At 34.9% G+C, this 26523-nt stretch overlaps 1 protein-coding gene and 1 long non-coding RNA gene across 7 annotated transcripts in view; both read right to left on the reverse strand.

Moving 5' to 3' along the window:
* The window catches only part of exp (expansion), an 857631-nt gene that overhangs the window by 317246 nt on the left and 513862 nt on the right, over positions 1–26523 (reverse strand). The gene's annotated exons all lie outside the window — the stretch shown is intronic.
* Positions 1–26523, reverse strand: part of LOC145683849 (uncharacterized) — a 55188-nt gene that overhangs the window by 13500 nt on the left and 15165 nt on the right. Inside the window, exon 2 of the long non-coding RNA XR_014131201.1 lies at positions 834–893. This is a non-coding gene — a long non-coding RNA (uncharacterized LOC145683849). The remainder of the gene's footprint in view (positions 1–833; positions 894–26523) is intronic.

The raw sequence follows: 26523 nt of genomic DNA on the forward strand, positions 1-26523 counted from the left end.
GCTACTACAAAACCGTATATCTGACTTGTCAAAACAATACTGTATCAAATATACAAATTTTTATCATAAATTGAAACTGTATTCTAGGTGATAAAAGGAAAATATTGTTCTATACCTATAGTTTCTTTCTCCAAAAGAAATTTGCTAAGTTGGATTGAAATTTAGTGCTCCTTTCAGCACCGAGCCTATATTAAACTTAGACCTACAGCTTAATGTGGGATTCAAAACACATGAGCTCCCACCAGGAATCAAATCCGGGTCTCCCGCGCCAAATGAAGGTATGCTAACCATATAGCTACGAGGGAGCTCAAAAGAGATTCGCATATTATTAATGTGTTATCACGTTAATTGTATAATGAAGTGTTACTTGCATACCGTATATAGCAATACTTAAATATATATATATATAGTCAAAGAATCAAACATTCAAGAATTTACAAACATTTATTAGACAAGACTTTTCAAATTAATTTGCTTGATTATTTCATTCTAGTTCTAAACGACTACGGAAAAAAAAACTTTTACAATCAGTCAGTGATTCTGAATTTTTTGTTCCGGTATCCTTGAAAACGATTTCACGCATTATTTTTCTTTTTCCTTAGTTTGGAAAATAATACGTTATAATAGTTATGAGACAAAAAGCAATATGCACCCAAACAACTACCTAAAAGTATTTTTTGTACAAAAAATATAATAGAGGAAATTAATATGTACATGCTGCTGCTCTTTCAGTGGTATTCAAGGTCATATCTTCCCCCTGCAAGACAGTATCATATATATAGTAGAAAAACGTAGTTTAGCTCTTTGTTTCGTATAATTATCAAAATAATTACCTGAACAGTCAATAACTGCTGTATTGAAAAAATGCATGTATGTGCAGACCGGATACGTACCTAGAAAAGAAAAGTAAGATACATTAGCACAAATAATAAAAAAAAGTTTTCTTGAGAAAAACTTGATTTTTTAGTTGTCAAAAAAATTGAATTCAGGTAATTGAACTATTGGACCATGAACAAAAATCATTCATTTATAAGTACAGAAGGCACAGTTTTTAGTTAATTAACTATCCCAAAACTGGAATCAATAAAAAAAAGTATAATTGATTGATGCCATTGAAATAAAAAATATACATGTACAGTATATTGAAACAATTTCGTTAATGTCTGAAATAGTGGTTTTCAACTTGGGCATGTATCCCTTGAAAAACTGAACGCTACTGAAAGATTATATGGCTTCAATTTGTTTAACAGATAATTATTCAATGCACCTCTACCTAAAATGAAACCCGGAATCATATACACTAATGCGCTATGATAATAAATCAGTTAAGAGCCACATGGATTTCCAGGGTTTATTACAGGGGCACTTTTTAAAGGTTACATGATTGCTGGCATTGAAATAAATATATATATATGTACAGTATATTGAAATAATTTCGTTAATGTGAGCTCATTCGTGGTTAAGTGGTTAGCGTACGCACCTTTCGCGTGGAAGACCTGGGTTCGATTCCCTGCGGGAGCTCATGTGGTTCAGATTCCACGTTAATCAGTAGGTCCCGTCTCATAGGGACGTTAAACTCACAATCAAGTCAAGTCAATTTCGATAATGTCTGAAATAGTGGTTTCCAAATTGTATCCCTTGAAGAACTGAATGCTATTGAGAGATTATATGGCTTCAATTTGTTCAACAGATGATTATTCAATGCACCTCTACCTAAAACGAAACCCTGAATCATATACACTAATGCACTATGGCGTTAAATCAGTTAGGGACCACGTGGATTTCCATGGTTTATGAAAGGGGACTTTTTAAATGGTTCAAGTGTCTGCAAGATCGCTGCTTTTTGTAAATTTGTCAAATTTTCCAATTTTCAAGAATCGAATTTACTCATTTGAAAAAAAAAGTTCTAATTCATATTGTCTTTATGTTAGGAGGTAAGTAGACAATGAAATCGGGGTAGAGTATCTTTTGATCAGAGATTTAACAATAAATTTAACAATAGTTCATACAACAGATTTTAGGTCACATTTTAATACACTATTTTTATATCAACGGTATGTTTTATATAATTTTAATTATCGGTGAGCTAGTATACAGACATTTTAATAATATTGATTAGAAAATCTTCCTCAAAAGACTAGAAAATGAGTCATACATCTTTTATGTAAGTATTAAACTGTACAGAAAACAAACAGACATTATGAAAAAGCGACGAACCCTTTGAGATACGTTTACGAGAAAGAGCAGAAAAATAGCTTTGAGAAGGACATTAAAAAGATTCAGAAAGGACTAGTTAGATATTACAAAAGAATACTCTTACACAAAGAATAGGTTTGATTAGTATGTGTAATCATGATTAAAGACAACATTTCTTAACATACATTAGCAAAAACAGAGACTCAAACTCTGGGTCTTCAACTTTGAGAGTATCATATTACCATTTTTGTTCGGTATTGTTTATTTTATATCAATGTATCATACATTACAAGCGACACAAGTTAGAACTCAAGTTCTTTGATATTTCTAAACAAGCAAAGATCTTTTTTCTGTGTAGTCCTGAAGTTAAAACCTAGTCTGCTTTTATGAGATACAGAAAGTTACTACAAAAATTTAGAATTATCGGGGAGACTCACTTCTAGTAGTAGTAATATGGATAAATATTTTATATTTATAATCAAAGTTACATAATGTAGCAATACATTTTAGGTAGTTCAATGCACAGAGTAGTAAATGTATGCATTACTTCCTGTGATCATTCTCTTTTAAAAGCTCTTATATTGAAGGTATACTGTTAGTAACGGTAATTTGTTAGTAGGTTGCCGATGTAACTTTTACATATGTGCATTTCTGCTGTAAATTTGCAACAGTACATGTTTCATAGTCTGAATTTAGTATCGATTTCAACATACATGTACAAAGGAAGATATGCAGTTGTTAGTACCATGGGTAATAACAATAAAAATTCGTTTATCGTCTTTCATGTTGAACTTCTAACGAAGTATGAATAGCACATAAACTTTCTCGTTGCAGGACAGTATCATATATTTTGCTGGTAAAATGGGGCTGTGTAGCAACTAAAGTATCAGAATAAAGTTATGTGTCTTGGTTGATACTTTCTCTTTGTCAAGAGAATAAAAGAAAAAAAAAACTTCTTGTCAAGGAGAACCAGAAAAGGTGGGTGTCGCTTTGCAAGCTGGGAGATATCGAGGCCACACCCAATCTCAGATTTGCCAAAGTAGTCTACCTCCGCCGTCGTACATTAAATCGCTTTCGTTTGACCAATTTAACCACGTTCCAACCTTTCATTCGTTCGCAGTATCAAGAAAACTGATCTCATCTGAAATAATTCTTCGTTTTGTAACTTCATTGCTTAAGTATCATAACCGTGTACAAAAAAATGTACCATATTAACTCCTACTATAACACAATATGAATGGGTAACCATCCTTTCAACATCACGATTCGTTAATATGTTTTTCAATTCAATGATATTCATCCTCTTGGGATTCTTATTGTACGCATTTGTTATCTGACTGAAAACACAATGTAAACATGATTCTCTCTGATTGCTGTCTCTGTATCACACATGCAAACTTTTACTTTACTTCAAGCACACCTATTATTACCTTCTTATAAACACTGTATATCTCTCGTAATTGGTAGTTGTGGACTGAGGTATGCGAAGCGACAGTCTTACGGGTCACCTTTCTTGTATTATAGTACACTCGAGATGACCTACTTCAAACTAACAGGCTTCACAATTACAATTTTCGTTTTTTTTTTTTTTCGTTTCTTTTTATTATTGTGGTTGGTTATAAAAGTAACTTCCATAAATCCTCGCTTTATTTGGATTTACATAGTGTCTAACACTATTAAGAAAAATATATTTAATTGAAAGCACTTACAATCTTATAGTTTAATCAATTTTTTTAAAATAAGTAATAGTGTATTTCGTACATGAAACAAATTATAATTTATTATGATTTATAATCAACATTGTCTGAATATTGGAAATCGTTTATTATTATTATTATTATTATTATTATTATTATTATTATTATTATTATTATTATTATTATTATTATTATTATTTCTGTATTAAACTCGATACAAAATGACATTGTACTACAAGAATTTTTCAAAACATTATGATATTACATTTGCATGTACCCAAAGCAACGGTTAGAAACACAAACTCATTATTCATTAATGATAACAATACAATCTATAATATAACTAATCTTATTATTACGTATTTAAATCACTAGTGTTGGATTGTTTTCCAGTGCTTTAACTGTTTATGAGCATCATTATAAAATGCCACTGTAGCTGTTAGTCTACACTTAATAATACGTTCTTTTATTTCGTGTTTATTTACTTTGATAATAGTTTGAGGTGTTAAGATAATTTTTTGTTCAAATAATTACAGATCTAGTAGTGTGAAACTTTCTCTATATATAAAGTTAATATGTATTTTTTTGCTCACTTCTACCATATATTTGAAATAATTTAATATTTTCATTTAAAATTATCGCTTTTTTTTGTAAAGAACAAATCAATCAGTGACATTGAAAATAAAATTCTAGATAAGGGAGGACTTCAAGATGATGTCCTGACTACTATATCTAACTTTTAAATAAGACATATACAAATATTGGACCCAACATTAAAAATTCAGTGCACCTTCGAGGTCAAGTGGTTAACACGCTTTCTATCTGTGCTCGTGACCAATTTCCGGTAGGGATTCTTACCTCGGAAATAAAGCAAACAGTGGTTCGGATCTCACTTAAAGAAATAGGTTTTGTCTTATATATTGGGAGTTATAAGTATAATATTATTTTGAATATAATTTCTCAGAGATGAAAATGTGTAAGTAAAAAACTAGCTTCTTTTATAATATTCATGTATTTCTAAATATAGTTGTTAGAGGATGGGCGTAGACTTTGTGAACGTTCAAGATGAATATTTTTGAAGAGTAAGACGTAATAGATGAGAATATAAAATACATTAAGTCAAAAGAGGATACAGAGTTAGTGAGGGTCCTCAAAAATATGTAGAGTGATTTGGAGATTAATATATTATAATGTGTGTACTAAAAAGTTTGGCACGGTGGTACAACTTACAAACACCGATTGATTACATTATGAATAAATAGATTGACTAATTATGTTTAGGTTTGCGTCCCGTTGAACTGCAAAGCTATATGGGACGTGGTTTTACAGCGTACCGTGGAATTCGAACCACATAAGGTCCCGTCAGGAATTGAATCTGGGTCTCCACCGCCAAAGATGCGTACGCTAACCATAGCACGAGGGAGCTCTAAGAATGAGTTTAGTAATGATAAGTGGACAGTTCTTTTATTTGGTTATGCTAAGCATTTAACAAAATATACTTTTAAAAAAATTGTTCACTTAGGGATTGCAATGAATACTAACAATCAAGATGGAAGTGCATCGTATTATACACTTTGAGGAAATTCTTACGTAATTGGTACGCATACTAAGTTTGAGGATTTTCATAGCTAAACTTTACAATAGGAACAAATTAAATGTTTTTTTAAAAAAATTAAGTGCTTAAGATTGTATAGCTTCGGTGCTGAAAACGAATGTGAAAATCGATCAAAAGTTGAATTTGTCAGTATATTTTTTTTTTTTTTCAACATACTGCATATCAGTATTTTCAATAGGTTCCTTACTGTTGAACAGTTCAGGTATAAGTTAATTGTGATATCACATTTTGGCGCCGTACTGCTCAATAGTAAGGAACTTCGTGAAAATACTGACTAATTTAAATTATAATAAATAAATAGACGGATGTGTGTATACAAGCACCTGGTGCAATTTCAACATAATTTAGTACAATCTGAAAAAAACTGTGGGGTTAAGACACCCCTATGGCTTTAAGGGGTGGAAGGGGGAAGGGGTGACATGCAAAAGTAATAAAACGATCTATGTTAGTGTCGAGAGGTCGCTGACATTTAAGCACAAGTTTAGTCGAATAAAACGATAAGCGGACAAGATTTTTGGAGTTTTCGAAAATTTCGCTCTTAAGGGGAGAGAGCAATTTCTGCAATCACTTTCTCGCTATTGAAATAGACGTCTGTTGTTTGTGATGGCATCACAGGAAAATGGCTGAATTGTTTGAAATGAATCTTGGAATATAGCACCTACATCTTGCTAGGATTTTCCCGTATCACTTTGATAAGCCTTTACACCGGGCAGGGATTTCAACGAAATCGTAGACTTTCACGTTGGGGACCCTGGTGTCCTCCTTAATTATCACAGGGTAATGATTGATACACCGTTGGAAAGCTTATAGAACACTGATTCGAACGAGGTAACAGTTGTGCAATTTTCGCCCTTTAAGAAGAAGAAATGACGAAATAAAAAATCTTAAAAATATTAAGAAATATAATTTGGGACGCCTTGCAACCCTTACAATCACTCTACATTGACGAAATGAATCTAAGATTGTAGCCATTGCTGCAATACAAAGCGAGATAAAAATTCAGAGCAAAATTCTGATAAAAAATGTTCTGTATATCATTTTCGAAGGGCTGTTGCAGACCTGCATGTTATCGGCTCTGGTGACCTCCCTAATTATCACTGAGTCATAATTCATACATCATTGGAAAGCATATGGAACACAAATTCCAACGAGGTAGCAACAAGAATTATGCTTCTAAACCAATTGAGTGAAAAGATAACTTGTCTTCTATGAAATCGTCCTGAAAATAAATGTAATGTACTGTACGTCAAAAAACTGAGACTCAAAAAATTGGCCAACTTCCCTACTCCCCCCATATAAATAACAAGTACTTTTGCAGGATATTAGCATGTAGTGCACTATTTCATTGCTTCACATACCAAGTTTTATGACTGTAACCGGAATGCCTCCCCCCCAAAAAAAAATCTGACTCAAAGAAACACAAACTTTACCCCCTCAGCCGTGGTACCCTTATATACATAAAAAGCATACCGGCGGCAAGCTTCATTCTTCAAGAATACATTTATACCAAAATCATATTCCTAGCTTAAAAATTATCTTCGGCATTTAATGGTGTACATTCTAATAGAACAAAGAGGTACAACATTTACCCGAAAAATTTATTTATTCTATGGGTTCTTATCATTACAATGTCTCTGAAATGCGTATCCAAAGGAGCAGGGAGAAAGGGGTTCAAATCCTTAGATGTTAACCATCGAATACGTTTTGTTTGATATTTTACCTTTAACATTGATTTTATTTGAAATCTTGAAACATTCACATACCCATTGTGTTTGATCGTCATGCTGAAACATCATTTTTTGGATTAAAAGATTCAATATATTTCAATCAAAAATTTTCTTGTACACCTTATATCTGGAGAACTACGAGTGCGTAGTAAACCTATTCTCCCTGTGTGAAGAACGAGTTATTTCTGCTAGTATTCTTATGAACACTAAAGTCTTATGTTATAAAACTGTAATAAATACTAGTTGAACATAAGCTCTCTACACAGCGCATCATTCACATATGAGCATGAATCTCGTAGTCATTGCTCACAACATCTGTACATGCCCCTCTACAGACAGAAGTGAACGACGTCTTGATAAAAATCGACAATGGGGTACCATAAAGAGATTTTTTCAATATCTCGCATCGTCTGCAAGATTTGAGCCTACTTCCGATTAGAGTTTCTAATTCATGTATGACCAGTCTTTTCTTTTTTTTCTTGCATGCAGTATGTAATAAGCAAGTACATTATACACTATCAGTAATAATGTCACTGATATATGATGTTAATTGGGCAAAACACACCCAACAATAAAGATTTATCTTAGACTGGAGAAATGGTTATCCTTCCTTTTTCCTTATCATTTGGGCGTAAAACAAACGCCTGAAAAAATATACAACCCTTATATACATTTGTGGGGTGTTGTAATGTGTAACTCGTTAGATGTGATGATTTACTTTCTTAAAATTTTAACACTTTCAGTGTACTCCTAAAAATATGAAGAAATAACGGCCACGTTTCTTGAATATTCAATTAGAACTGGCTAATCCACACAAAATTTGGAATTGACCAATGAAAACGGCACGTTTCTAGTACGTGTGGTTTTCGAGATCTCGTTGTCGAAAAGACTGGAGAAACAAACATAAACTTTTCTTTGGAGACAAACATATAAACCTAGCATTTTAATGTATAGGTTATTTATTTCAGTACTTTAAAAAATGGAAAATGGCACTATAAAGTTCAACAAAGTAACTTTTTTTTTGTTCTACAAACTAAATAATACGAAACACGAATAACAATGCTTGGAAATATTGTCCAGGAAACATACATTAAGAAAATGTTCAGAGAAAGAGCAGAATGAAAATCTAAACGAATCAATGTTTGTCTCATTGAGACCACTATGCATATATTCAAGTAAAGGGAATAATGCAAGAAAACTATTTACCAGCCTTTCTTTCCTTTTTTATACGATCAAATTAGAGGTTTTCTGTCATTCTATATGTAGGATACGCATGGTAGATAATTTGTGTTCGGAGCGAACGTCAAATTGCTCCTTCTATTGCTTTTTTTTTTTTTTGTGTGTGTGTGTGTGTTTTTTTTTTTTTCTCTCTCTTTGCGGTAGCGTAGATTGCTACTCAGACGTTGTTCAGTTGTTTGGTGAAAGCTCTTGTAACATTATAATAAAATGACTTACAGAGAATTGGGGCGCTACCGGCATTCTTGAAATGAAATCAAGCACACCATAGTTACAGACTTGCAAATATATTTAGAGAGAGAAATTACCACGACAAAAGGACAGAAAGCCAGCTAATAACCAACTTAACAAGAAATTCATTAATCAAGTACGTGAAAGATACAATAGCACTAGCAATATTGCCATATTTTAACGTCTCATGTAGATGAGGTTAGAGTTTCGTCAAGGGCATGTACTGAAGCACATAGTTTATTGTCATATATTCACCACACTTTTCTTACCGAATTTCACTTACAGCGTTATCTGTCCCTGTTTGCAAATGCTACCTACTGTATCTGATTGGCTTCTATACTATAAGACCTAGCCGGCGGACAACTAAATGTTTCGTTCAATATAACATATGCACCATGACCCAGTTTCATGGAGAGAAATCAAACATTCTGCATGACTAGCATAACCTCAGCTGACGAGATTTCATTCAAGAGTCTTTATTGGTCTTTTAACTGTTCTAATATGTGCAATAATAGTTTCAAGCTAGGAAGCATTTGATGAAGGAAAATGAAAGGAAAGAAAAGACAAAAGAAACAACAAGTAGTTTGCTCGGAATATATTTTCTCTCTCTCTCTCTCTCTCTCTCTCTTTATCAGGTCGAGCATATTATCCTTTTGGAAGTTGTATTAAGAACTTACTGTACTACACTTAAGTTTAAGAATAAAGGCAAATCGAAACCTAATACTATGGCTTAACGATAGCTATAGCCATCGAAAAATTTCACATTCGTTCACGTTCATTTTCATTTTCTTATATACACGTACATACTGTGATACTTTGGAGCTTATAAGTTTACATAGCGTACTGAAGAAATACGGTGTTTTAGTTATACATAAGGTCAATTAAATATTAGATCTATTTGCTATTCTTTTTTAATTCTTCCAAAAATTGTCTATCGAATTCCTAGATGACAAAAAAAATTTAAAAATTACTATTAAGACTAACTTAGTTTACTATTAAGACGTATACGATTACAATTTTGGCAAGTAATCAACACTACAGCTTGCGAAACGCTACAAATTAAACTATCAAATGATTCCCAAGTATTTATTCTCGGATTAACGGATTAACATTTGAAACTCATCAATTAAAATCCATTTGTTTTAGGTTTGAAAACACACACACACACACATATTATTTATATATATATATAGGGTGTCCTATAAGTCCGTTTACACAGGCCATCTCGGTAAATATTGAAGATACGAAAAAATGATGAGAGCAATGTTGTTGGAAAGTATGTGTTTTCAATCTAAAATGTTGGAATTTTCGGAATTGGACCAACCGTTTGGGCTCTACACTGGTATAGCGCCCAATGTTAAAGAAAAATGCAACGTTGACACATCATTGGACAACATTTAAGTACATGTGGTTTGAAGTATCCTGGACCAAGGAGAGTAGAAGGGACGGCCACAGTGAAGGATATGAAGAAGGGTCACACGCAACGTCAATCCAATTCAGTGGCGTCACCATTAGAAGGGGAGGGGCAGATACAAAAAAGAAATTGAATTGAATTTATTCACATCAAACTGGTATTAATTGCTTGGTGATGTCAACCAGATGAGACAAAAGGACAATTAAATAAAATTAGATAGGGCCTAAGTACCAAAACAAAAAAAAAACAAAAAAAAAAGAGAGAGAGAGAGAGAAGTCGATAAACATGAGTTATAGCGATACAAGTTAAACGGGTACTGTGACCATGTGAGTTATCTAAAACAGAAGCAACATCTTTTAAGCTAGAAACTCCTTACAAATGCATTCTGCTTGGTACTAACAAGGGACGTATGCAAACCGTGACAGCTCGATGTTCATGAAAATTGGTACCCTGTCTAATTGTGAATCGCTAATCATCGTGGTGATAGTCACCTGGTGCGGAAACGCCTTCTTTACCTCCTATATATAATACATATTCCAACAGTGATCGGGTGAGGATGTGCCGAGTTATACCCCAAAAGCGCCGGAAAAAGGAAAGAAAAAGAAAAAAGAAAAAAGAAAAAAAAAGAAAATTGTATGCAGATACTCTGATATCTATGGAAGGGGATATGTGACCAAGAGCACGATAGTAGTGTCATACAAGCAATGTTGCCATCTCAACACAGATATAGTTTTTTAAACAGAACATATATCATTTTATGGCATTAAAACTATTGGCATTAAATGTGAAAGAAAATAAGCAAAAGATGTGTTAATAGTGTTGCCAAATAAAGGAGATATGAGGCTCTAAAGTTGAGAAATTATGGGGTCCGTACAGATAAACGAATAAATGTACAACAACAACAAAGCTGCAGAAGGAAGAAATGTACAGTAGGGACTAAACTACAACATGCACAGCATCCAGTCACTAACGGGTTTGATACAGGACTCACCCCCCAAAAAAGGACACATGTTAGAGTTGCCGTAGAAAAAAGAAGAATAATGCGAAAATGTGAGCAGCAAATCTTCCTATAGCGCAGCCATTCCAATGGTGTTTGTGTAGAATTGATATCTCAAACCATCTCCGTGAGCTAGGAAACGAACTGTCTTGGGGTTGCAACACTGCATTAAATCCTGTATGCCTTCCAAACCACGGAAATGACGTCGTTGCACCTGGAAATCTGTGGCACGAAAGTACGTCTATCTATTCGCAAAGATTAATGACCTGTGATAGTCGATAGTGTAGAAAACGTTAGCACGTGGAACAACGATGAAGATAAAGCCACTGCATTCAGGTTACCAGTAATGTACAGGTGCAAAATATTTTAACATAATACACAATACATGCAACAGAAAAGCCACAGATAGTATGGCAAAATACGTACATTTCTTGCCCTAGTCGCACTCTCGATATGACGTATCAAGAAGCCTTTTGGTCACTGGTTGTGCATGCTGTGGTTTACTACCTTCTGTACACATGTTCTTTCTGTAGTCTTGTTGTTGTTATTCATTTATTCGTTTCATTGTACAAACTCCTTAATTTCTCAACTTTACAGTCTCATATCTTCCTTATTTGTGAACACTGATAACACGCCCTTTATTTTCTTTCACGTTTTATCCCAGTTTCTTAATGCCATAAAATGATATATGTTGTATTTTTTTAAAAAAAACTATAACTTTGTGTTAAGATGGCAACACTGCTTGTGTGATTACTGCCGTGTACTTGGTCATTTGTCCTCCTCCAGTAGATATCAGGGTATCTGCATACATTTTTCATTTTCTGCCTTTTCCCGGCGTTTTTGGGGTATTACTCAGCACAGCTTCAACCGGTTACTGCTTGGATTATATATTATACGTAGCGGGCAAACAAGGCATTCCCGCACCGAATGACTATCACCACGATGATTAGCGATTCATAATTAGTCAGAGTACCAATTTTGACAAATATCTAGCTGTCACGGTTCGCATACGTCCCTTGTAAGGCAACATTGAACGACACAATTCAATTCTACTTACTTCGACATTTAGATCCTGTCTCATCATTCAATTGTTGTCTCATCTAGAAACAGAAGCTCCAGTATCGTTACCTTTCCAGACGATTCAAACGAGATAGAATAGTTATCTCGTACCCAGCGTGCCTGCTTGTCACACGGCATTTGAGTAGGTCGAACTTGGCACGAAACCTGCTCCGACTGACTATACTAAGGTTTTCCCTCAGTCCCCCTGGGTGCATGCCAGGATGGTCCCTTCTCTCAGGTCAGGGCCGCTTCCTTTTCCAGTCCTAGACTCACCTAAAGGGCCGATGTGACCTTGGAGTAGAGGCCCGATCTCTGCTTGTGCCACTTCCTTGTACAAATAAATAATTAAAGTTTCTAGGCTGGTGAGTATCATTATTGCTTCGCAGGTATCGGCTTGGCTTGTAAAGTGGTTGTCTCATCTCATTTCGTCTATTGTCGTGTATGAGTTTTTGAAACGAGACGAAACACAAAAATATTCTGATTTCGTGAGCAATACTATTTATATCACTGGAAAGAGAATTTAAAATGTAGAAGCCAACTATTTGAGATGTACCATTCCAACATTCATCTAATGGGCGACAATGGCATACCATTCTTCTTTCTTTGACAAATGAATGACATCAAGAGAATACAAGTTATGCAAGGGGTACCAGTACTCGTCATCTACTTGTTAAATAAATGCAAGAACATGAAAAGCATACTGGCTCAAAAAACACTGTTACACAATTTAATGGGAGGCTGAATTCACCTCAGTTTCGCCAGACACGAGAGCGCTTAAAATGTAGTAATGTCCTGATCGAGGTTTGAACCATGACCGCATGAATAGCCTGTATCGTAGTCAGACGCGTTATCAACTGAGGTACGACGAGATGTATAGGAACTGGGAAAGAGTCGAAATGAAATAAATGAAGAAAGGAAAAGAAGATGCCTGAATTGGAACATAGTAACTGTTCGAATGTGCGCTATTTAATGGGAAATTCTGTTGAAGCTCGACAGAAGCAGGAGCGGAGTAAACCGTCAAATATTGCAGAAAGCGCAGCTGAGCGATTTTCTTAAATGAGCATAGTACCATGACACGCTATTTTGCCCGAGTGGCAGTGTCTTACTTAATCAAGCACGAGCAACACGCCACTCATCTTTCACTTCCCGTTTTATTCTGTTTGTGCCGTTGTGTGTTGGATTCAAGTGGTGTGTCGAATTGGCGTCTGTATGTCTCTATGTGTATGAAGAATAGTGACTATGTATTCACCTGCAAACAAAGCGGAAATGGGCCTTCTTCACGCATCCGGTTTGAGTATACGTGCGTCTGGGAAACAGTTTCATCACCGCCATCACAGCTCCCATTGTCATCACATACAATGATTGACAAGTTATTGATACGCTTCAAGGATACTGGCAATGTCTTGGACCACTGTCGCTCTGGCAGACCGCAATCCGGAACCGACGGTGGCACACTCGTTGACATTGTGGCTAAAGTTACGTGCAGTCCAACGCGATCGATACGAAAGGTGGCTCAAGTGAGTAATATTAGCCGAATGTATGTCCAAAGAATTCTGCGCAAGCATCATTTTCATTCCTTCAAGGTACATTTTGTGCAGGAGTTGCATGGAGATGATGCCGACCGATGATGTGAATTCTATGAATGATTTACACGCACACAAAATAAATAACACAACCTTGCGACTAACATCGTGTTTTCCGACAAGGTCACATTTAATCTTAATGGAACTGTTAACAGACATAACTATGTGTATTGGACAGACAGCAATCCTCATGTTGCCGAAGTTTCCCATAATCAAGTTGACCCTCGTATAAATGTGTGGTGTGCAATTTACGGTAATGTTCTGGTGCGTTCTGTGTTCCTAGAGGGTTGATTAACAGGTGAAACCTATCTAAACCTGCTGCAAGCAATACTGAAATCTTATTTGGACAACTTGCCTCTCGCAAACCGCCAGCACTTCTACTGCCAACACAATGGTGTTCCACCGCACCTCAGTGTCGACGTTCGACAATGGTTGGATGCAGCAGTTCGTGGGCATTGGATCGGTCGTCCAGGTCTTGCGAAATGGCCACCGAAATCGCCTGATTAAAAACTGCTGGATTTTCTTTCTGTGGGGCCATTTAAAATCCGTTGTTTACAAGGATCGCCCGCGTACAATTGCTGCTCTAAGACACAATATTCGCGAGGCCAGCGCTGCTATTACCACTGAGACTCTGCAACGGGTTAGGGCCAGTTTGCAATTTGTGAACGAAATGGACACCTCTTCGAATATCTTCTACGCTGAGCACAGTTGCTGCATTGTTTTACCTGTTTCAGGATCTTTCAACAAGTAAGTGACTTGAAGTGAATGTTTTAGGTTAAATGTGGCATCCCATGTGTGTATCGTAGTCCTTTCTCCTCATATCATGGATTTGTGAAAGGAAGAAGGATGGTATGCCATTATCGCCCATCAGACGAATGTTGGGATGGTTCATCTCAAATGGCTGATTCTACATTTTTAATCTCTTTCCAATGACATAAGTAGTATTGGTCAGCAGATGAGAACATTTTCGTGTCTCGTCTCATTTCGAAAACATACACGACACTAGACAATCATTCAACGAAATGAAATGAGACAACCAGTTTACGAGCCGACACGAGACCTGCAAATGAATAATGATGCTCACAAGAAGAGGAACTTTATTTATTTATTTCCTCAAGAAAATGACACAAAGAGAGATTGGGCCTCCACTCCGAGGTCGCATCGCCACTTTAGGCGAGTCTAGGACTGGAGAAGGGAGCGGCCCTGGGCTGAGAGAAGGGACCATCTCGACATGCACTCGGGGCGACTGAGGAAAACCAGGAAAAACCTTATTCAGGATGACCGATCGAAGCAGGATTCGTGCCCATGTTTGGGCTACCCAAATGTCGTGGAAGGCAGACACGCTACTCCTACACCAGCAGATGGGTACGAGATAATTAACCTATCTCGTTTGAACTCGTCTAGAAACGTGATATACTGGCGCTTCTGTTTCTAGACAAGTCAACAATTGAATAATGAGACAGGATCTAAGTGCCGCAATAACCAGAATTGAATTGTATCGTTGAAAGTTCTCCTAATACCAAGCAGAATACCTTCGTAAGGAGTTTATAGCTTATAAGTTGTTACTTGTGTTTTAGATAACTCACATGGTCACAGTACCCGTTTAACTTGTATCGCTGTAACTGATGTTTATCGACTTTTCTCTGGTTTTTGAGTTTTGGCACTTTGGCCCTTTCTAATTTTATTTAATTGTCCTCTTGTCTCATCTGGTTGACATCACCAAGCAATTAATACCAGTTTGATGTGAATAAATTCAATTCAATTTCTTTTTTGTATCTGCCCCTCCTCTTCTAATGGTGACGCCACTGAATTGGATTGACGTTGCGTGTGACCCTTCTTCATATCCTTCACTGTGGCCGTCCCTTCTACTCTCCTTGGTCCAGGATACTTCAAACCACATGTACTTAAATGTTGTCCAATGATGTGTCAACGTTGCATTTTTCTTTAACATTGGGCGCTATACCAGTGTAGAGCCCAGACGGTTGGTCCAATTCCGAAAATTCCAACACTTTAGATTGAAAACACATACTTTCCAACAACATTGCTCTCATCATTTTTTTCGTATCTTCAATATTTACCGAGATGGCCTGTATAAACGGACTTATAGGACACCCTATATATATATGTGGGTGTGTGAATGTTTTTATAAAATAGTACAATTATGTGTATGTAACTGTTTCAAGATTTCAAATAAAATCAATGTTTAAGGTAAAAATACCAAAGAAGAAAGTACTCGATAGTTAGTATCTAAATGAGCCGAAATTATTCTGATTTTATCTTAGAGGAAATTACAGCTATTGCTATCCAAATCATATTTATTATTGAAACAAACTACAATGTAAAAATGTCAAAAGAAAATATTTTTAATGCAAGTGATATGAAAGTTGTTTTCAACAATGCACATGCTATTACAGCAAAAAAATTATTATTTCTAAAAGCTTCATTTATAAATATAAATACATGTTATTAAAAGAAATTGAGAAAACATAAGATAGTGAAAAATGTTTGCATTGTTTCGGATTAAAATTACGAACAGTTGCACGAGCCATTGCAAATAAGACAAGCTTTTAAGGATATACCTAATAATAAAACTTTTGTGGAAAATGCGTTTAAATATTATTATTTTGCATCAGAAAAAGTTAAAAGTTGTATAAAAATGTAAAATTCACGAAGGAGAAAGTACTATATAAACTGGTTAGACAACTGAAATTGTTTCTTTTTTTCTTTCTGTTCGCAATGAAGTCTTACTTTCAGTTAAAAAAGGTGTCCTACACAAAATTGTTAACGAGGCCGTCGTGACTACATTAGGAGTAAATTGTTCACGACTTGAGCTACGCAGGAAAGGAGAAGGACATTAATTATAAATATATGTTAGTTTTTCTTTCTATTGCATTATCTAAGTATATAACAAGCCATTATGTGTTGCATTTTAAAACTAAACAATATGTCTTCCTTATTAGAAAAGTTCCTCATTCAAGAAGCTCAGAAAAATACTTATGGATATCTGAAAAATACAAACGCTCCACTACAGGAACGCCAACTAGATTTTTTTTAAGAAATCAAGGCCGTCAATATGTGTTCGGAATATCAACGATATAAGAAAATTTTCTCGTTATTATGCACGGAATATTTTCAAGATATTATATGTAGGACGAACAACATTATATAGCACTTTTGTCCAGAAGCGATCTACAACGTTTTTCGATTACTCAGCACAAGACATGATTACTAGCTGCATTAAGATGTCTACGGTATTGCAAAAGTAATTTACAAAGTCTATCATTCACATATATTAATAAATTATTCTGTAAATATCAAAAATCAACTTATTTTAATGGACATATATTAAAAAATGATACATTTTATTTTTAAGACTTTTAGAACTTCTAACAGATTCAACATTTTCCTTGCTTCTAGACTGTTACTTACCCTGAAGATACACAGTCGGTAAGAAAAATATCTCATGTTTGTGAAAACAACATCCATGCTTGTTTAAAGTAAAGAGTGGAAAGAGTTATAAATTTCAGCCAAAGCACCGAGACATCAGAAGCCAACTCGGGCCAAAATACATCGATAATAACTACGATATGTATATTCAACTTGTTTGTTAATGCACTTGGCTTTGGGTCTTAGGCCTTTAAAAGCAATCAGAACGATTTTCATAAAATTGACATTAGTTGCAACTAAGAGGGAAAACTTGGTGTCATATTAACCGGAAAGTCCTTTGCAATTTGGAATATCATCAACTTAGAATTAATTAGTGTACCATGTGAAAGATGAGATGTGAAAACTAAAGTAGATCTTAATGTACTTATTTCCGATAAAAATCCCAACCCATACCATTTCTAAGTCAGTAAAATACTCAACACTTGTCAAATAAATGTACTGTATATAGGCAGCACTGTCGCAGAGACGCAATGAAAACTAGTTCTAGAATTAAAACTTGACTGCGTTTGCGCAAAGAACATGGTGGAACTGTCTATTTTAGGATCTAGATATCCGCATTCCCTTATGTACAAGTATTAATTTTTAGTGACTATCCAAGCTGCAAGATATCTAGGCGAAGAAAGGGCACAATGTTCTTAGTCGGAAATCGAATACAGAAATAAGACGCTGTATTAATTGACATACCTCATTTATTTTCAAACAATTATAGGTATATTATTATATTCAAGCAACAAATTGATGTGTTTTTATACCTTAAGATTTTTATCGTAGATAAATCTTCATAAGAATAATTAGATAGGTAGTTTGGTTGTCTTTGAGTTTAAAGGTCCGTTCAGCACCAATGATATATGAAACATAGACCTACTGCTTAATGTGAAATTCAAACCGCATGAGCTCCCACCAGGAATCGAACTCAGGTCTCCAGTACCAAAGGTAATCAGAGAAGAGCATGAGCCTCTAATATGGGATGCTCTGACTCCTTAGAACCATATAAGCAAAGAAACACAAACCAAGTAAGATGTAAGGTGTGTAAACAAATGCATTGTATTAAGGTTAATTAAACTTGACTCATGAAAAAATAAGTAAGGCAACTATCAATACACACACCCTGAGTATAAGTATACATGATGAGAGAATATGCACATCATTTCAGGATAGGAAAATTCATTACAACCAAAAATTTTACGAAAATTAATCATTGTGTTAGATTAATCTATCCTGTCATAAAAATCCAAATAAGAAAGAAAACTTAATTTTGTTATTCTGATTAATGTGGGTAATCATTTCTTTAAAAGAAATAACAGACTAAAATGAGTGGAGAAAGCCAAGGTGAAGCAGATTCTCTGCGTGGGAATGTTTTTTTTTTTTTTTTTTTTTTTTTTGACAGCAGCGTCTTCTTTTACCGTACTTGATAACGTATGTTTAAAAAGAAGAAGATGAAAGACCTTTATAAGTGAAAATCCGAGAACACTGTGACATTTGAACTTCTTCAATACAAGAAAAGTACAAAGAAATATAGGACAGAGTTCATGACATAAACATCAGTCATAAATCGAGGATTTGGTATCAAAAGAGGGCATAATGAAAATCTAAGTAATAATGATTGCTTTTGCTGTCAACAGCCTTAGCATTTTATGGCTTAGGCTAGACAAACACATGTCAAAGTGATATCTTAAATCTTGAGAAGAGAAAGAAAGAGATTACACACAACTGAAAATTGAAAGTATGGCAGAATGTGATACAATAAAATTAATGCTTTATTGCTAGTACAATGCATTTTAAAAAGTAGCTCCGAAGTGGTTGTGGGTAGCTGTTATCGTGAGGAAAAAATTGAAACATTTGCTTTTCTCCATGTGTTGTGTATGTTATGTTATGCAAATGTCCAAAACAGAGAGGAAGAAGCTAGATTAACTCCCAACTCAATAGAGACGTATATTGCTATATATGGATCCAGCGGGGAAGGGTCATTCGTCCCTTCCCCCCCAGGAGTCCGTTCTGCATTTGCCACTGTATACTGAACCTTGATGAGATTCGCGTTACATTGTAACCAATTGAGCTCAAAGATCGGTCAGAGTTCTGTTGAGTATCGAGTAATATAAGTGTATGTTACAATGTTAACAAGAAGCAACAAGTATTTTTCTAGTTGAATACATGTATCGTGCGGGTGACAAGTATACAGAACATGTAAAACACTATTCCTTCAAAAGTGGTTTAACAGTATTCGCTGAACAGCATCAGGATCAACCTAAAACTATTAAAGTACTGTGGCATGCTATCACCTACAAAGTACATACGGTACATTTTATCGATCACTATTCCTTACTTCGAGTGTTCGAGATATGTAGGACTGACTTGCGACTTTAACCATTTTCAACATTTAATGGAGTGAAGTGGAGTGTTTCTATGTATCTATTTGTTATATCCACTGTGTTGAGGCCTTTTGAATGTATTGCATAATGTTCCATTAGTGAATATCCTAAACGGTGGTCAGTATCTACACCATCTCATGGATCCATATGGAGAATTATTTTGGATTTTAAGTGAACTGAAATTTTAATGTTTGATTTTACTGATATCTTCAAGTCTACTTAAATATGCCTTGAATTTTTTAAATGAATTTGCGTAATTATAAACTTAATATTGTATTTGATCATTGAATATTAAAACTATATTTCACAAAATTTAATTATCATGAAATAAGGGACATTTAAATAGATTTAAAGAAGAAATCAATGAAATCAAACTATTGAAATTCCGGTCCCCTTGAAAGGAAATAGTAAAATAACTCACCATATTAAAAAAATATTTTTAAAAACTAAGACTGAGAAGCATTCAATAAAGTTAAATTTATTAACCGTCACTTCTATTGTATTGAAGTGGTCTGCTGTCGGTTTAGTTGGTGATTCCCGGTGGGGACATTCGGCCGGCCGAAAAAGTGTAAAAGCTTTTTCAGGGCAGTTATCCTGAGTGAGGTTTTCCTACGTTTTCCTCATTGACACCAGGCAAGTGCCGGAATAGTACCTAACATATAGGTCACAGGACGCTCCTTCTTTCTCCAATCCTTTTCTTCCTTTTCTTTCCTCCGATAGTGTGATCGCCGAGGGACATCATCTCTCATACGTGACGGGCTAATATGGCCATAGATGCCGAAAGCCGAAAAATCTCATTCCTAATTCCAGCTTAGCTGGTTTCGGTGAGACACTTCTAATGGTTTAGAACGGTGTATGATTTTAAATGCCAACACACGACAGTTTTAAAATACTAAGATTCATCGTGATCAAAATAGCAAATTTCAATACATAGTTATTAGTATAGCTCTATTCTATCTTCGATTATTATTATTATTATATTTGTTACTATTAACTTTCTTTATATTATAGCTCTGTATATGATTCTATCGCTTTGATTTAATATTGGACTAAGAAAAAAGTTGGTGAAGTGGTATGTATGGCGTATTGGAATGCATGGTTCCGAAACTTAGACATCACAGAAGTTAGGAAAGAAATATTTAGAGAGCTTCGAACTGTGGTGTTGGGTGAAGATGGAGAAGATAAAATGGACAGAGAGTAACGAATGAAAATGTTTTAAAAAGGATAGGAGAGAAGAAGACATTGTTAACCAGAACTTTTCGTACGAAGGCCGATTGGATTGGACATATCTTTCAAATTTATCTTCTTCATATCACTATAGAAGAAAATATGGAAGGAAAGTGAGGAATAGGAACAAGAAGAACACAACTGATCGATGATTTGAAAAATAAAAAATAAAAAAGTTGGAAGTTAAAAGAGGAAGGTGAACATCGAGAAACGTGGAAGGAACATTTCCAGGCCCAAAACTAAAATTTAAAAAGAAGTCCTCGTTAATACCAGGACCTGCCAAACTGTAGAATACTTTAATAATAATAATAATAATAATAATAATAATAATAATAATAATAATAATAATAATAATAATAATAATAATAATAATAATAATAATAATAATAATAATAAATCTGAATTAAATCACCAAGATGTAAATATCTTATAGAAGGTTAAACCTGCAACTTGTCAGAGTGATCAAAACAGCAAATTTCAAGACTTACTTTCTAATATAATTCTATTCTATCTCCGGTTATTATTATATTTATTATTATTATCGTTCTTTGTATGATGGCTCTGTATACGATTCCATCGCTTACGTGTTATTTCCATTTTCGCTTCCTGTACTGTAAATGGTAAGAAGTAGTAAAATTAAAACTTATTAAACCTGTTCTTAGTATATAAAATAGATTTTTTAAAAGTATTGTAGACAACAATTATCAGCAAGAATAACAAAAATGCCCAAGTTTGCTACTTTTAGCAATAGTTAAACCTTGCATCTATCTTTAGCCAACTCTCTCGTATCTATATTGTTAATCGGGGTTGATATCCCCCATTAACCTTCCGATCTCGAACCTTTCGATGCGGGATATTGGCTTCAATTCCCGGTAAGTTGCATGTTGTTCGGATTCCTAGTTAAGCTATAGTTCCACGTCTCACAGCTTTGGTGCGGAATGGAGGGGGGGTGCTAAGCTTGAAATCAATCAACTAATATTTAGTCCTTCTAAGAATTAAGCAAGTGAATTACGCATTTCCAGAACTTCGTTAGTTATGCTTACATAGACTGTATAGTTAACTTCGGTCATACTGCATGATGATTTGGTTACCTTTAGGTGGTTGATATTATGAAAAGATATTTCTTATATATCACATCAAGCAAAAAAAAAAAAAAAAAAAAAACTTCATTCCCGCGTTATTAAACACCATATTCGTTTAATATTCCCGAAGAAAGTGCATCAAAACTTATGTATCATTATAAGGAAGAAGTAGTGAACGATTAACCATAAATTTATGTGTTAATACTCGGTACTTAAGTTCTTTTTTAGTTTTAAACTCATAAATTCCAACATCATGATGCTGTCTTTACAGAAGGAAACAGAAAGTACTTACTTGATAAAACTGGACAAACAAGAAATAACACGAGAACATGGAAAGTAATAGAAAGTTAAGCGCTCAAATAAAATAAGAAAGAAAATTGTACAGAAAATTACAATCCGTTGAGAGAAAGATTGAATTCCAGCAAAACGAAAAGAGAATTACTTTTATAAAAAAGAAGATAAAACAGTGCAAAACTAGCAGAATAATACTGAGGAGAAAAGGATTCAAATTATAAATGAGAAGAAAACTGTTTACAGGTTATCATGCAAGCGAAAGCAAAAGTAAGAATATAAACAAGAGTTTTTTTTTCTACAGATGGACACGAACTCAATCCAAAACAGAATGAAATCATAAAGCAGTTTACCACTGCACACAAACGAGGGAAAGGCAAATAAGAACAGTCATTATAGGTGTGGCCATTGCTATATGTAGTAACAGCTATGCCCAAGAGAAGAAAACAAAGTATAATTATGCAAGGAGAAAATGTCACACTAAACGTTTGAACACCTAAACTGATATGAATACATTAGCTAAATATCCTACGATCCCTAGCAGTACAGACAGCAAGCCAAACAGTTGGAAACAGTAGACAAAATCAACTGTTAACGTAGCCCTCACGAAAGAAGTAACATTGCAATTAAGAGTGCGGGCTTGAAACTATTGGATAAATGACGGTAAATCGTTGTATGGTCAACACATGCTTTAAACTAAGTTGAGCCTACGGGATTTCTAACTTCATATTTGCACTTTGTTTTTACCCATGTCGACCATTAATTTACCTCGGGCGTAAAAGAGCATGCTGCTTAGGTGTGTAGGTTACAGAAAATAGATTGTAAATGGAAGTGAATGATGAAAGTAAAACTGAATACCTCCCATGTACAATTTATTTTCTCAAATATTACGGAGTGAATGTTGCGATTTGAGTACAATTTGCTGTAACTTGTGCGAGAAATCAAGAAAAGTACGTTTCCGGTTTCGATTTCCAGATCAACGGATGGATCAAGGATGACCATTTGTTTCCGTGGGTTCCAAAGAAATATGTTGCATGTAGAATTTATAATGGGTATATTTTGAATTCACATGTAAATATAATGAAACAGACAATTGAAGCTTTTATCTATATTTTCGAAAAAAAAAATAAAAAAAATAAAAACGTCCTCATTGAAAATAAATATGAATTATATATAGACCAATCTTATGCTTTCTTTACTAACAAAGCTCTGTTTAGAACGGAGAGTACAACGTATAGGACCTTGCATTTTTTTAAAGCCTCAGTGATGCAATTGGTTGATTCACCCATTTGTATAATACATTTCGTTAACAGGAAAAATCAATTCTAATATCACATATGAAAATAAAAGGTGTGATTGGGCATGCAAATCTTGCAGCACAAGTCCTGGGCACAGATTTCAGTCCAGTTCTCAGGACTCTATTGAAAAGGTCTCAAGATAGTTAAGTTCCCGTCTCCTAGTACACATGATAAGCTCTCCTTTCTCAACACAAGTTTCGGACTCGCTATCGCAAAGTTCGCTTCTAATATCGAACACAGTCAAAGTCTACCTAAAATTAAGACGGAGATACTTAAGGCATGAGTAATCTCAAAATGCAACTGACTCAATATACCATTGTTTGCAAATCAACTTTGCAAGTATATAAATCATAACAAATACCACAAATATTCCAAATTTCCTAACAACAAAAACAAACAAATTTTAGAATTGTACTTGCAAATGATCAGTAACTTGACAACAATTTTATCTTGAAAGTACCATTTTCGTCAACAGTAATTTGAAAAGTCAGAATTTATAACACCAATGACAGAAAAGTAAGAAATGTAGATCTAAAATGGTGAAAGAAGAAAAAACAGATAAATATCTTTTTTTTAAAAAGGCAAGGTTACAGGATAAGAATCTATGTAAGACAAGCCAGTTTTAGCTATGCTACTCGCTCAAAGTGAAATTGAATTTTGTCATAACAAGTTTACGAAAAGTCCTCAAGTTACTGACAAATACTGTAAACAAATATAAGATTCCTTGTCTCATCAATACAGGGTTTTCCTTGTTATAACCGATGCAAAAGATCGTCAAACCTAGGTTTAAAATGTGGTAAAATAAACACTTTAAGTTTTAAACCCAAGTTGGAAATGATTATGATTAATTAAATGAAAATACCAAGTCTACATTGAGATTCAAAAGAATTCGATTTTTTTTGTTTTGTGTCCTTATACAACAACGAGGTTATAAAGGACAGAACAAATATCATAGTAGGATCCGAATTCACGACCAAGGTGAATCTTGTGAAATTGGCGGGTATACAGACCAGTACAGGTCGTTTCCCATCACATTATCATGCCTCCACGATTACTTGTTAGCACGACGTAAACACAGAATACAGTTTTTACGAAGACACCCCACGTATATCCAAATTTGTGGCCAAATCACAATTTTATCTACCATGTCGTGTAATGATTGAGTTCAGATAGTTGAATCATCCCTTCGGATAACTCTGTATGGCACATTCTGGAACGTACTGTTACCAGTGAAATCAAGGAACATGACTGATATATAAGGAAAGACTCGTTTCTCTATTGCCCAAGTGATGGCACTAGTACTTATTTCTCAGCTTAACAATGCTGAAGTTTCAGGAACATACCACAGGTTTCTCAATTTTTCACGAATTCATTGAAATGTGCCATACAGCGTTATTCACTGGAATGCTTCAATTATTTACTTTAAAAATACCAGAGGAAGAAAATTTAAAAATTGTGTAACATATCGTTGTTATTTCAGGTCCATTTTCTTGCAACTATGATAACAATTTCCTGAACTAGAAAAAACAGACACCACGTAAATGTGATTATCAGCAAAATTCTGTAAGCTGATTAACGATACTACTCCACTGAAACAACCCAATACAATGGTTGGCAATCAACGACTGGTTTACGTGTTTTAAAGGGGAGGGTATTTCACTGAAAGTGCTGATAGTTCAGCAGTTAGTACAAAATGCCGCTTTTTAGGCACGTAAGCTAGTTGGCAGCTGCCAACCATAATGGTATTTCGTAACATGATGTCATTATTTTTAGCACCAATACTAAATTATGCACGTTATAGACGAACAGTTTAACATAATTTTTAAACAGTAAGTACCTCGAATAGGATTCAAATCCAAAACTCCACACAATGAAAGCATGCGTGCTAGTCACTTTGCTGTAGCAGGGCTTTGGAGGCTCGCAATCAAGGAGAGATCTGAGGGCTCACAACCTACTACTGCCACAAACTAACTCTATGGCCTATGGAACCTGGAAGTTCACAGAAGCGTTCACAAAAGCTGTCAACTGACTTTTGTCCTTAGCCAACTGGATCCAGCTTCTACTTTGTATTTCTATTTCTGCAAGATCCATCTTAAATTATTTTCCCATCCGCGCCTGGGTTTTCCTAATGGTCATTTTCCGATTGGATTTGCAATTAAGACTTTGAAAGCCTTCCTACTTTCTTCCATTCTGGCTATATTACCTGCCCACCTGAGTCTCTAGGCCCATTGATGACCCTAACAATGTTTAGTAAACGGTAAAAATTATGCAGTTTCTCGTTATGAAGTTTCCTCCATTTCCAATTCCCGTTCCTCTTGAGTCCGAATATTCGTCTCAGGATCTTGTTCTCAAATACTTTCAGTCTACATTTTTCCCTCAGAGTAAGCGACGACCAGGAGTCAAGAAACACCATGTTCTTTGCAGTGTGTCGCTGGTTAGGAGGATGGGGCTTTGAAGTTTGTTTTGGATGAAATACTATTGTATTTCTTCGCATTAAAGAGATGCATGTTTGAAATTTACTTGCACAAATCTACGAAAACTATATGTGTGTATTTTTCTTTTTCGAAGTTTCCACCATTCTTCGTCTAACACGGGATGTACTTGAACCTGAACCCACAAAGTGGGGGTGATGTATATATTTCCTGAAAGCTTGGGTCAAGGTAAGATCAAAACCGGTTACCAAAATTGGGGAGGTCTCAGATTCATACGAGTGGCCATAGACTTTGCAATGAAAGTTGTGTTGATATTTTGACTCACCGCTTTTTTGCACAGGCTTATCGTAGAGAGTCGCGACTTGATTTATCTTCTTTCATTTAACACCAACTTTCATACGATATGCAAGTTGACCCTCCTTTCGATTTAAAAATTTTGAGTTGGCCCCATCTGGAACCTTGTGGAGGACCCTGGGATAATTTATTTTACTTTGATACGCTATACTTTTGAAATGATGAAAGACGTTTTTCTGTTTTCATATTTGTCCCACCGTTTCAGATTTTTCGGGGTTTCAACGGACTTTAAGACACACTTAAAGGTGTTAATAAAAATGAGTAACGT

The sequence above is a fragment of the Thermobia domestica genome, chromosome 4 (assembly GCF_964235325.1).
Source record: "Thermobia domestica chromosome 4, izTheDome1.hap1.1, whole genome shotgun sequence".
In the NCBI taxonomy this organism is placed as follows: domain Eukaryota; kingdom Metazoa; phylum Arthropoda; class Insecta; order Zygentoma; family Lepismatidae; genus Thermobia; species Thermobia domestica.